Below are 13,676 nucleotides of genomic sequence, written 5' to 3'. Positions count from 1 at the left end.
TAATTTTACCAGCCCCAATCATACAATGGCTTTTCCTATCAATTACACACAATACTTGGAAGTCATATGGGTAAGAGCATGAGTAGGTTTTCCCTTCTGACTCATTGATCCACCTGTCTAATTTTGTGTTAGTGCCACACTGTTAATTTCTGCTGCTACATAGCATCTTCTTATACCCAAAGGAGAAGGCATCCTCTAGTTCTTTAAGTAAAAAATTAACATTTGTACATACAAATATATTTTATAAAAATTTTAGTTTATTGCAAAGAATTCCCTTTTGATATTTTGTTCAGTATTTAAATATAGTGAATAAATTAATTTGTGGATGAGAGATACAGTAAGCATATATGACTTCTTCCTTTGGGAAACAATGAAATTTAATTATATAGTCACCCTTTAGGGATCAAATAAAATGGTCATGACCTTGCTGCTTTCTACTCAGGACTTAACTTTGATAGTGCTCCCTTAGGATCAAGTAACTTAACAGAGGTCTAAAAATTATGGAGAAAATTCAAGATTTTTATTTCTACTTTCTGACAGAGACATTAAAGCAAACAGAGCAATACCAAATCAATGACTGGCATTGGATTTAAACCACCTGCAAACAAAACAAGCAGTGTCATGCTGAGCTGGGTGCCTAATCTTGCCTTGTGAACAAGAAAAGGGCCAAGGTGATTATGAAGCATAGTCACGTTGGGGTGCCAGCCTTTCTCTTTGCTCAATTCAAATATTATTGCTTTTAAATGTCAGCATACCACCATTGTTAGCATGCATACTTATTAAAACTTCTCTTTCCTGAGACATTTCAAGTGGACAACTTGGAGCATGATAGATATTTAAATTTTAATCAGAACTCTAGGTGCAGAGATGCTTCTGTTAGAGATGAATTGTTGATAAGAGGAGAACTAATTTTAACTGAGCTCCTACTATACGTGAGATGCTCTGCTGAGCATTGAACAATGGGTCCCAGATTTGATCCCTATGCACACTCTGAGAGGAAGCCATGTTTGTAAATCCTCCTTTTACAGGTGATGGAATTAAATTTCAGACTCTAGAGAGTGAAGTGGTATTTATAGGACACCCAAGTCATTGCCTTAGCCACTGGGATTGGAGCTTTTAATATCTGATAATATTTAAGGAATCTTTCTGAGCACACAATTCTGGACCCCTCTGAGGGTGAGAAGCCCAAGTCTGTCTATTCAAATTATTGTATGTCTCTGATCTGCTCAATGAAAAACAAACACAACAGAAATCCTATCAAACTAGATCACATTTCCTTACCATTTATGACCTTACCCTCTTCCTTGAGCTCTCTGAAAGCCAAGCAGAAAAGACTTTATCTCTGCTCAGACGCATCTGCAAGGACTTGGAGGGACAGTCATTCCCACTGAATGACAAGTGACATAGAGAAAAAAAGCATTCTCTCAAAATTTTCATTGAAAAATCTCTACAGCAGATCCTCAGCCCAGGGGAAGCTGTGCCCTTGACATCCATTTCTAACATCACTGTGCTCCAGGACCATGTCACCTTTCTGTTTCTTGGAAAGTGGGAGGAATCCAACATTTTTAAATGATTTTTTTTAATTTCCCCTGCAACTTCTCAGGTTATAGCTATTCAATGTCTTGTTTGATCCACTGTGAGTCCCTTAGAGAATGAATGATTGACTTGTCCCTTAGCAGGTCTTCCCAAAATCTCATTTCTCTTGGCTCTGCTTGAGAGAGGAGTGAGAGACCAGGCCATTCAAGGTTCTGCCCTCCAATGAGGACCTGGAGTAACAAGATCGAAGAAGGGGATTTGATGTCAGGAACTATCAACATTTAATCAGTATGAAATTATTTTCTGACTCCAGCTGACCATGCACTTTTCTTTGCAGCTGCAACTTCATTAAATGTAGGACTGAGTTTCCAACAAGAAAAGGTCAACATTTCCATTTGGGCATTCAAACATCTCCAGGATGGGTTTGAGGCTTTAGTGTTCTATTGATTCAGCCATCCTCATGCTGAGCACAGAACTTTGCCCAGAATAGATGGGCTACGTCAGTCAAAGCTTACTAGTGGGGCTATTTATTTTCAGCTTGATTCACAGGGATATCAAATATTGAAGTTGAAGGGGGACAAGGTATTCTACCTTTTGCAAACGAAGTTTTCATAACTGATGTGTTACTGAAGTCGAAATTCATGAAGAATGCTTTGAAATGACAAAACCTATTCCTGCCTCTATTTGGGCTGTGTTTACTAGACATGCACTGTACATAAAAACACTAATGTGGGGGCCTCTAGAGGAGGCACTGTTTCTGTCTAAAAGAAATTATTATACTTAAGTGCCAAGTGACATACAAATATAAAGCACTCTTGATCAGGAAAGAGGGGGGTCTTTTATTTGGAGCATAACAGACATTGTGAGTTTTGACACATGCAGAGATGGAGAATATTCTTCTGATAGTAGCAACAGTCCATCTGCTTGTGACTTTGTCCAAAGTATATTAGTAATGATAGCAACTTCACAAATGAACTTTAGATTTTCATAGATAATTTTATGGCATTTAATTTCATCCTAATACATTTCTATTTAAAGACTATTTTATATCACACATTTAAGCTTGTCTCAACAACATAGGCTATAGTGAAGATGTCATTTATTAATTTTTTATTAACTCTGTATTATTGTAGCTTTGTTTTCAGTTTTGTCCTTCTCTTCTCCATAAAGTGTAATTTGTTCCTCTGAAAAATCACATCCTCCCTGCTCACGTATGACTGAAAAATTTCAGTCTCTGATGTTTCACAAAGTCTTTGTTCTCCAAGTTTGCTTTTGAGTTTCCATTCCAAGATAACTTGATTTAATTTTAAACAAACTTAATTAGTGATGAAAATATCAACTTGACACTAAATAAAATCACCTATAATCATATCACCCTCAACCAAAGGCTATTTAAAAGCCTTTTAACAAAATGCTTTCACTTTGCTTTGTCAATATGTTTAGCCCTTGCATCTCTTTGAACATTTCTTTATAGATGGCCAGTTTCTACCTTTCCCTAGCCAAGATTTAATAACCATGTTTAATGTAAATGACATATAAGTCCTCTCTTTACATGACAAATGGATGAATATGTAGTATACCCCTAAGGTAATTGTAATTGCTTAGTCTATATAGGAAAAGTCCTGTAGCAGGAAGACAACCTGGGCAAAGTAATGCATCTCCTCCCTACTGCATGGTCATTATATGTTAGTTACAGCAGTAGCAGATCCTTCCATCCTTTTTGGTTGGAAGTTGGCCATACCTAATGTCATCCTGAGTGGTTCCTCAGACATCCCCAAGGTTCTGCTTAAGGAGCAAATTCACAACCTTTTCTCCTGCAGTGAGTGACCCTTAAGAAGTCCACATTTATCTGGGAAAACCTGTGTGAATATGGAGACTTTAGGCACCCCTTTGTTCTAGCAGACTTTCTTTCTTCCAGTCCTGGGTTAGGCTCTTTCTTTAAGATCCTCAGTGGGCCACAAAGACATGGTCTGCAATTCATGTTAAGACTGTACTTAAAATTCTATCATAGTGGAAGATGGAAGGCCCTGTTGTGACAAAGGCTGCCATAACTTGGCTTTAAGAAATGAGCCAGGTCCCTTACCTTGGTACTTTCCTATCCAATATGACTTCTTTTCAGAATGATTGACAGCTAGAGTGCCTTTTCCCTTTAAGAAACACTTCAGTCCCCAGCACCTCCATCTGGTGTGTGTCAGGTTGTGACACTCCCTCACCTGGCCCTATCACAGTTCATAGGTACCAGAATATTTCCGAAAGTATGAGTGACTCAATCTCATATCCCCTTATGTTGGATGGATGACCTCAGTCTCATCCATGTCTGGCAGTACCAGTTCTCTTTAGTGTCTCCTGGTTAATGGTTTTGAAAAATTTCAAGTCAATTGTTGCTTTGTCATGACCAGGAAGAATGCAGACCTTGCATAGGAAATAGAATTCCTAATTCATCCTGCTCCCTTGGTTCAGTTTTGACCCTTTGCTTGCCTTTCCTTTGCTTTGTGTGTCCTCACAGCCTTGGCACACTCACATCAAATTTAGCAAACCTTGTCTGAGTACCTGTGATAAGTTTGGGCATGGGGAATTTCTATGGGAAGAACCAACTTTAACAGGAGGGAGTCAGGAGAAGCATTTTAAAGGACTCTCAGTGAGGAATTTCTTCTGATTTCTCACTTCATCTGGAATAATGTGGGAAGGCATTGTAGAAGTGGGTTTTGAATAAAGGTGCTAACCTGAGAAAAAGCACCACTTGCTATTCAGGAAATGCCAGGAATGTTCTCTAATTGTACACTGCTGATAAGATTTTATGGCTGATACCTTGCAACTCATCTCATTAATTCTTACCTAGTGACATTGGCATCCTCTCCTTCTCTGTGTTTTAATACTTACCTTTCTAAGAACTTGCATATGTTGTGTGGGAATGTAAATTGATGCAAAAATCTAGTAAAACAATTTAGCATTAATGGATCAACAGTCTTAAAAATGTTCATACAGGGTGATTATGATCCAGCAATTCCACTTCTAGAAATCTATCCAAATGAAATAACCTAAGACATAAGGGAAAATATGCATAAATATATTTGCAGAAATATGTTTATAACACCATCATTTCCCATTTTGTTGATATGATATAAACTAAATAGATAGTAAAAGAAAATATTAAATGATAACACATCCAAATGATGAACTATTCTGCAGCCATTAAAATGGTGCTTATGGAAAATTGGAAACATAAAAATAGATATGACATATTATTAGGAGAAAGATACAAGATGCAGATTTTTGCATAGGATATGATTATAGCTATGTTGAACTTGCATATAAAATAGGCTATATGGAGAAAGAAGCAGACTGCAGGGAAAAAAGAGAAAATGCTGACATACTATATGTGGGCTGTCTTCATCTTTTATTTCAGTTTTAATGAATGGTATAGGTACTCTTGAATGGGCAGGATTTTTTCTCTATATTTGCAATAAAAGTACCCGTTAATCAACAAGTTTCCTTCATGCACATTTTGTGCAGCAGCACACAGCTCAGATGTGTATGTTTGCTTTCCTTTATTATCAGACTTGAATCCTCATAAATTTCTCATGTTTGAAGCTTTTCAGCCCACACATGCAACATCAGACACAGAGGCTGACTCCCTCCCTTCCTCTTCAGAGTCATATCTACTCAGCCCTCCCACACAGCAGAGAGCATTGCCTACTTTAATGTACAGTAAACATATATATTTCTGTAAAATTTGTCTGGTCCTTGTGACCTGCGTTGCACTAAAAAGAAAATTACAGTTTGTTCAATCAAAACTTTGTTCTTAATCCAGCTGTCATTTCTACCCTTTCTGCCCCTCACTTTAGGCATGACACAAGTGCTAATACCAGCTCTTTTGGGGAAGTCTCTGATCACTGTAAGTTAGCCAACAATGCTTTGCAGCAAGAGTTCCATAAATTCATGCAATCAATATTTAGCAATGCCACTTCATTCTGCTTACCGTGGATGTTCTCTTTCTTACATTTTATGATCATTGATACCCCAAGTTTTCATGTACCCATGACCATCCAGTATGAGACGTAGTGCAAGTACTTCAGGGAGGCTGGCCAAAAATCTTCTGTACTGTTTGGACTACTGCTAAGACACATAAGATTTTGACCTCTTTCTTGCCCCCTTCTCTCCACTTTCCATTGGAAGAAATCCAGCATGGGTAATTTCATTTTATATAACTAATCAATTAGCAGACATGTATCGAACATCTGTCACATGAAAAGCACACTGCCCCCTCCTTGGGGAAGTGAGAGGGAAGAAGAAAGGTGTCCTTAACTTCAAACCAAATCTGTCCATTTCTCTAAATCTGAGGCATAGTGTGTTAACTGATACAGGGAAGAACAGAAATTAACAGTTATTGAAATGCTATCCTATGCTAAAATGTGAAAAATCTGCTGTAAATTAATAGAGCCAAAGATTCAAAACAGCTTGATAAATGCCTTCAACTGTATTTATTTTCACAAAAAATCTCAGAAAGCTAAATGAAAACTGTTGGGGGAGGGGAAAGAGTTTTAGAAATCTAAGCTTAAGGTAGGGTTTATGCAGATTAGATAACAGTGATAGAGTGAGAAAATGGAGATCACAGATGGAAGAAAGCATCTCTTCACTCCCTGAGTCAGTATATCATGCACTTGTGGAAAGAAAATAATTATAAGACTTTTGAAATGGTGGAGTAAGTTCTCCATGAATCTTTTCCCCAGCCAAAGAATAATTTAACTAGTAAAATTTATAAACAAAACAATCATCTGAAGTGTCTAACATGTGGTCCAAGGGTATATTCAAATAAAGACATATTTATTCAAGAAAATTTACTGAATTAGAGTTGCTAACATATTCGACCTGTTCTGGGCCAGTGTATCTGGGAGGATGGAGGTTCCACTTTCCCCAGTTTGGAGTCTGGGGTTAAGATTACACCCTGGACGTGCAGCTGCCTGCTGCAGTCTTCAGTCCTATGTTGCAAAGGCTTTACTTCAGTTAATGACAAAGAAGATTTGTGGCTCTCTTTATCCACCCAGCCCTCAGTCCTAAGGGGGAATCTCCATTTCAGCGGGACCCCATCACCCCAGTGCACTCATAGAACCCAAGATCTCCTCCAGCAGTAACAACTGACAGGGACAGGTCTCCACTCCCATACAGTGTCCTCTTGTGAAACATCTGTATCGCTGAAGGAGAGTGTACACTGTCCAGGTTCCAATGAGGAGGTGAAGGGCTTCCACCCAGGAAGCAAAGCAGACCTTTGGACAAGAACTGACCACCTCTTCATCAGGAAACTGATTTTGTTTGAATGAAGAGTGGAGAACATCATGCCTGTGGGTGCTGAATGAAATGAGGCTTTGGAAAGGAAGCTAGTGGCTCCATAATACAGGAAAATTGTCAAAACAGGCAAAAGTCTAATAGAATGAAGAAAACCTACAAATTCAAGGACTTTCCAGGGATAATAACAAATTCTGTGGGGCAGGGAGGTAAATCCACTTAGGGGCAAACAGGGAAGGACATGGAACCATGCAGTTTCCCGGCCACATAGACCCATCAACCCAATGCAGGGTCCTCACAGCTGCTTGAGACTTCAACACAACCTCTAACCAGACAGTGACTATTCTGAGGGAGAGGGAACCCTGGGGAAGACAGGCTTATAATAAAATCACAGTTAACCACAGTTAACCAAGCTGTTCTGGGAGTCTGTGTGCATGTCCAAGGCTGTACCCTATTGGGAGAAATAAGAGAGGGATCCTCCCATCTAGTAGTCTCTAACTGAAAGTTGGGGCAAGATGCTATCAATGCCTTACTCTGTGACATCAGCCTCTAAGCCATGTACACAATAGTGATGATAAAATATAACTGGGCCAAAAAAATTAATCAATACCTTTTCTCAATATTTGGGATATACTTCCCCAGGGGCAAGTCGAAGCAGCCACTCTAAAGATAAGCACAAATTGAAAAAAATCTGAGCAAAACCTCAGAGGCTGCCCATTAGCAGGGAAGTAGACTTCACAGAATTTGTTCAGCCAAGTAACAGAACAAGTAAGTGATAAATAACAATAACCTACCTGGGAGGATCATTATCCAAAGTTAAGTTATACAATATGTTGCCTGAAAACCCCAGTCTTCAATTAAGTAATAAGACACACAAAAAATAATGTATTGGTATGATTTTTATCAAAAACATTCTGTTTTTAGCAATAAAAAAACCTATGAGGCATGCAATAGACAGTTATATAAGACCACATACTATATGTCCATTCATGTGAGATAATTAGATTGGGAAAATCCATAGAAACAGGAAGCAGATTAGTGGTGGCCAGGGTTGAGGTCATGTCAGGGACAAAGCATTGTGACTGCTAATAGGCACAGTACTTCTTTAAAGGGAGAAAAATGTCAAATTAGATGGTGCTAATTGATATATAAATCTGTTAATATAGTTTTCTAAAAAATGAGTTATATACTTCAAATAGATAAATTGTATGATATGTGAGTTATGTACCAATAAAGTTTTTAAGTGATGGCTACAACTTGGGCTACTTGTGCTGTGAAGTGACTATATAATTCACTGGGAGAGAAATGAAGAGTGATTGGTATTGGGGAGTTATAAATAAAGATAAAATCCAACACAACCACCTAAGGGCCTTTTGTTAGGATTAAAATCTTATTCTGGAACGAGAGGGAGACCATTCCAGGGAAAGATATCTAAATATTCAAATAAGCATCAAGATGCAGGCCTGGACTGAGGACTTTTCAATGGCAGATGTGTCTTGGTGCTTGGTTTCAGATGAGGTTGCACAAAATGGAATCAAATCAGGGGTTTGTGTCTCACTCTAAGAGCAGTGAATTATTGCAATTAAGGAGCAACTAGAATTGAATTTGAATTCTTGAAATATTTTGCTTTCAATTTTGTGCAAAAATTACTAATGAAGGCAGACAAGAGGTAGAGAAGAGGTAGATTGAGGATGGTGTATTAAAATCTCCTCACGTTAAAATGATTGGCAGTTGCTATGGAGAAGAATCAAGGGACATCACTAAGTTAGAAGCAATATTTTAGTGAGCTCCTAAGTAGGGGAATGAGGAATAGAAAAATGGCAAGTTAACTATAAAATCTATGGTAAAAATTCATCAGAGCTGTGACCCAGACTGTTGGCAAAATTAGAGCAGAACAAGAAAAAGATATAAACTCACAAAAATGGGTAACCCAAATTAGCAGTAAGTCAGGTTCTCTAATATATCTCGAATATAGATAACAGCAACACAGCTTTAAAATATTATTTTCTTTTCCACCTATTTTTTGCACAACATAACTACTCTATCCTCTTGTTCTATCTCAAGAACCTCATTACTTTTATTCTTCCTTTTCTCTATATTTTGTACCTTATAGGCTCCAAAGAGCTAAGTTGGCCATACAAATTCTTTGGAGGGTATCAAAGACAAAGAAACTGAGCAGGCAAAGACAGTGTTTATCCACTTGGAGACAATCATTTGATAATTTATTTAATTGTACATGTTTCTGGACTCCTGATTTCAGGTGACTTTCATCCCCGAAATTGGTGAGTACTTATAAAGCTCAAAATTTCTCCTGCTTGAATGCAAAGCAAAGTCATCACCCTTACAGGAATAAGACATTTGCTTAAATTTAGAAAAAGTAGCCAGGCCTTACTGGTTCATGCCTGCAATCCTAGCAACTTAGGAGGCTGAAATCAGGAGGATCATGGTTTGAGACCAGTCCAGACAGGGAGTTTGGCAGATCCCATCTGAAGCAATTAGTGGGCACAGTGAGCACCTGCCATCCCAGCAACAGTGGGAAATAAAAAAAAATAAGAGGATCACAATCCAGCCTGGGCATAAAGCAAGAGGCTCTGAGAATAAAGTAGGGTGAATATGGCTGAGGTACTTTTTATATATGGATAAATATGGAGCATTGAAATATTTGAAGACATTTTAAGAAAGGAAGAAGGAAAAAAGGGAGAATTACGGAAGAGATTAACCAAACTAGGGTATAATAAATGTATATATGGAAATGTCACAGTGCAACCCCTATAAAACTATCAGATACTAATAAAAATGTTTTTAAAATAAACAAATAAAAAGAAATATATCTTCAATAAAACAACCAGAGATAAAAGGGCTGGAGGTATAGATCAAGCAGTAGATCACCTGCTGACCAACAACAAAGCTCTGAGTGCTAATCTCAGCACCACCAAAAAATGTAACAACTAAAATGTGGGAACACCCAACTCGCCTATTGGAAAACACCCTTTTCTGCTTGTATCAAGAATACTCCTTGAACAAAGACCACTTTGGGAAAGTCTAACAGAACTGCCTAAACAGAAGATAAATAAATGCTTTTATCAACCAAATCAGCATACTTTTATGTGCCTCCACACCAAAAATGCCACATGAAACTAGGAAGAATGAACGGATACAGCAAAAGAAGATACCCTTCTCACAGGAGGACTGAAGGTGACTTCCATGATGATAAGAGCTTTGACACTAATATCTTCAGCTGCCCATTTCCTCAGTTGGAGCAGTTAAGCAAATTCCTCTCCAAGAAGTATTGGCCTATCTATTGTTTAGACTATGAAGCAGATGGAGAGCAGTTTATAGTTCAATCAGAAATCCAAATTAAAGTCATTGACTTGTTTTTAATGGGATTAATGGGAGTAGGGGAGTACATTCTGGCAGCTTTAGCAGCTGCCTGGCTTTGGCAGGTGGCCTACCCTATGTTAAGTATACATAGGTGGGCCAAATGACTATGACCATACCTTCTGGAATTTCATATCTACACCAGGAAGACTCTGAGAAGATGACACAGGATGGTGGGCCTCTTGTCAAAAAGTTTTGTGACTTCATTTTTTTTTCCATTTATTTTATAGAAATGCAAATTATACACAGGAATATTTGCATTTTTAAGTGAATGTTCCGAGCTTAACAAAGACACATAAAACCCATATATAGGAGAGAATTTCCTTATATTCCTATGCACTCAACTTTTTTCCTAACATTCAACACTAGGAAAACACTGGTGTGTTTACTATCACTATAGATTTGTCTTTGTAGGAAGGTCATATAAATAGAAGCATGCATCTATAGTTTGGATTTGGAACTTTCCCCAACGGCTCATGTGTCAAAGGTTTGGTGCCCAGTTTGGCACTTTCAGGAGATGATGGAATTTTTAAGAGGTAGGAACCTTTAAGAGGTTGGAACTAATGGGAGATCTTCAGATGATTGGAAATAGCCCCTTGAAGAGGATAGTGGGACCCTGGGTCCCTTCTTTTTGTTTTTCACTGCCAGTCGATGAGGTGAGTAGTTTTACTTCTGCCATGATGGGCTGTATCACTAAAAGCCCAGAGTAACAGGACCAGTGGAGCATGGACTGAACCCTCCAAAAATGTGAGTCAAAATGAACCTTTTCTCTTTATACATTAATGTATCTCACATGTTTCTTACAGTAATAGAAAGGTGTCTAGCACACAAGCAATTGATAAACACTTTAATCTGTTGCTAGTTTTTAGTGATTATGAATAAGGCTGCAGTAACCATTTACATATATAGATTTTTGTGAATATAGGTTTTTCACTTCATTAAATTTCTCACAATGAACTGCTTGGTCATAATATTTTGCACATGACCAGCAGGTTATGAGAGTTTTAGCTGTTCCATGTTCTCACCAACACTTGGTATTTTTAATTTTGTTATGTTCCCTATTCTATCAAGAATATAGTCTTAGGTTAAACAATGTCACCTAAATGCACTCTAGACAGCTATTTTGTATAAATGTATTTTAAATATTAATGTATATGTAATATAGATGCTCAGTAAAACAAGTTGCACTTTTGAAGGCTTACATTTTTTTTGAAAAAATATATAGTCATTTTCATTGTGGCTTTATTTATTATGGCTTTACCTTACAATTCCCAAGTGACTAACAGTGTTAGGAATATTTTCATGTATCTACTTGTTGTTTATGTATTTTCTTTAATTACACAGAGGCTCAGACTTTTTTTTTCATATTTTAATAGGAGAATTTGGTTGGGTTGTCATTTGTTTGTTTGTTTGTTTTTGCTTTCTATGAGGTGCTGATGATCAAACCCAGTACCTCCTGGATATTAGGCAAGTACTTTAGCACTCAGCTATATCCCCACTCCCAAATTAACTTTTCTGTATACAAATCCTTTTCAAGTATGTGATTGAGTATATTTTCTCTCAGTTATTCACTTGTTCTTTCATTATCTAAGTCACTTCTTTTGGAAGAAAAATTCTTAATTCTAATGGCATACAATTGAACAAGTTTTACCTTTATCAACCAGCTAAAAACCTTTGCTCAATTCAAGGTGACAAATATTTTCCTATATTTACTTCTTGATTTTTTTTTAGTTTTAAATGTTTTCTCTTTGATTTAATTTGTTATAAAATATAAAGTATGAATTTTTTGCATGTAGATATTTTCAATAAAGTTGAGATTTTTACCATGTTTTCATTTACTTCCTCGTGTTCCTATTTACTCCTTTGGAAATACTTATTATGCAATTTAGTTATTAACATTCAATTTATCATGTTTCTACCTCCATTTTCCTTCTTCATCTCTTCCTCCTCATCATTATTATTATGATATTGAAATTTCTAATGCTTGAACAACTTGACCCCCAAAAACAGAATTTTTAAACCTGAGATATACCACGTGAGATGTATCATGTTGATTTTTAATATTTCTTCACATGTGTTGCAAATTGTTTTTTGTTTCCTTTTTATCTGCAATTACTTATCTGCCTCAAAGTTCAAGACTTTACAGGGCAAAACAACTCAAAATTAGCTTTTCAAATTTCCCCATTTAGAACAATGAGTAATACCTCCTGAAAAATGAAAGTTTGGGTAAACAAATTTATTCTGTGAGAGAATCAAAAGTCAAAGTATTAAGTATTTCAACATTATAATCCCACATGGATTTTTAGCAGGAAAGCTAGATTTTCATAAAATGGGTCTATATAGGGTTTACTTTGCAAAAAATGGGCACTTAGGCCTTCAATCCTCTACCCAAGCCTAACATACCTGCTAATATACCTGAGTTTGGTAAGTGTTTAGGACTAGAAAGAAAAAAAAATCAACAGACCCTTAGATTCTAGTCTAACATCACAGGATATGTATAAATGGTACCTCCAGTGATTCTGTGCTGAAATGTCACAAGCTATGGAGAGGTCATTATCTTCCAAAAGCAAAAATCCCACAGTCTTTCCCAGCCCGGAGAATTGTTTTTTCTTCTTATTACTCCTACTCACAAGCCCTGTGGGAGTAGTTCAAGGTAGCTTAACCCCACATAGGGTAATCTTTGGAATTGTTATTAGTACTATACTCACTGCTTCCAGACAGGCCTATTTCCTAATCTAACAAGATTTTAACCTTTGGCTCTTACCCCTGTGGAATGGTTTTAAAGCCACTTACCATTTAAATGCACATCAATTCCTCAGTGCTTTTTGATATCTAGAAAAACTTCTAAAGATAAGGGAATGCAGGAATTTATTATCTTCCCCTTTGTTCTTTTGTATAAATAGAAGATTATGTTTAGAAAGTAAAGACATTATATAAAGAAAGATATTAATACCTTACTCAAAGCTCGGTGCAGCTGACTAGGATAATGTCCACAGTAAAGCGAAGTGAGAACTTTTAGCTATGTGACATGCCTCTTTTGTTATTCTTCTTCTTATATCCCTTACCATAAGATGTCCACTCTCTACAGCACAACTGAGGCTGCCCCTCCCCCCACCCTTTGTGCACTTCAGTTCATGTTCACTGGAATTAGCTCAGGGTTTGCCACAGACTCCAAACCAGCTCAGTTTTCTCTTGGATTTTGTTGAAACTATCAAGAAAGAAGAGTTTTTGCTGTTCTTTAGTATTTTTGAGTTTTATACTTAGAGCCATTGAAGGCTGTGATAGTTTTATATTGACTTGATTTTGGCAAGATACCCAGGTATTTGCTCAAAAATTATCTTAGATGTTTTTCTAAAGGCATTTTATGATTTTATTATTATTTCATTTTTCTGCAGGATCTGGTAATGCACAACTGTAATCCCAGCTATTTGGGAAGCAAAGACAAGAGGTTTGTGGTTTGAGGCCATACTGGACCGGTG

The sequence above is a fragment of the Castor canadensis genome, chromosome 15 (genome assembly GCF_047511655.1).
Source record: "Castor canadensis chromosome 15, mCasCan1.hap1v2, whole genome shotgun sequence".
Classification (NCBI taxonomy): Eukaryota; Metazoa; Chordata; class Mammalia; order Rodentia; family Castoridae; genus Castor; species Castor canadensis.
The sequence above is the reverse complement of the archived record's forward strand: the minus strand, read 5'-3'. Positions refer to the sequence as shown.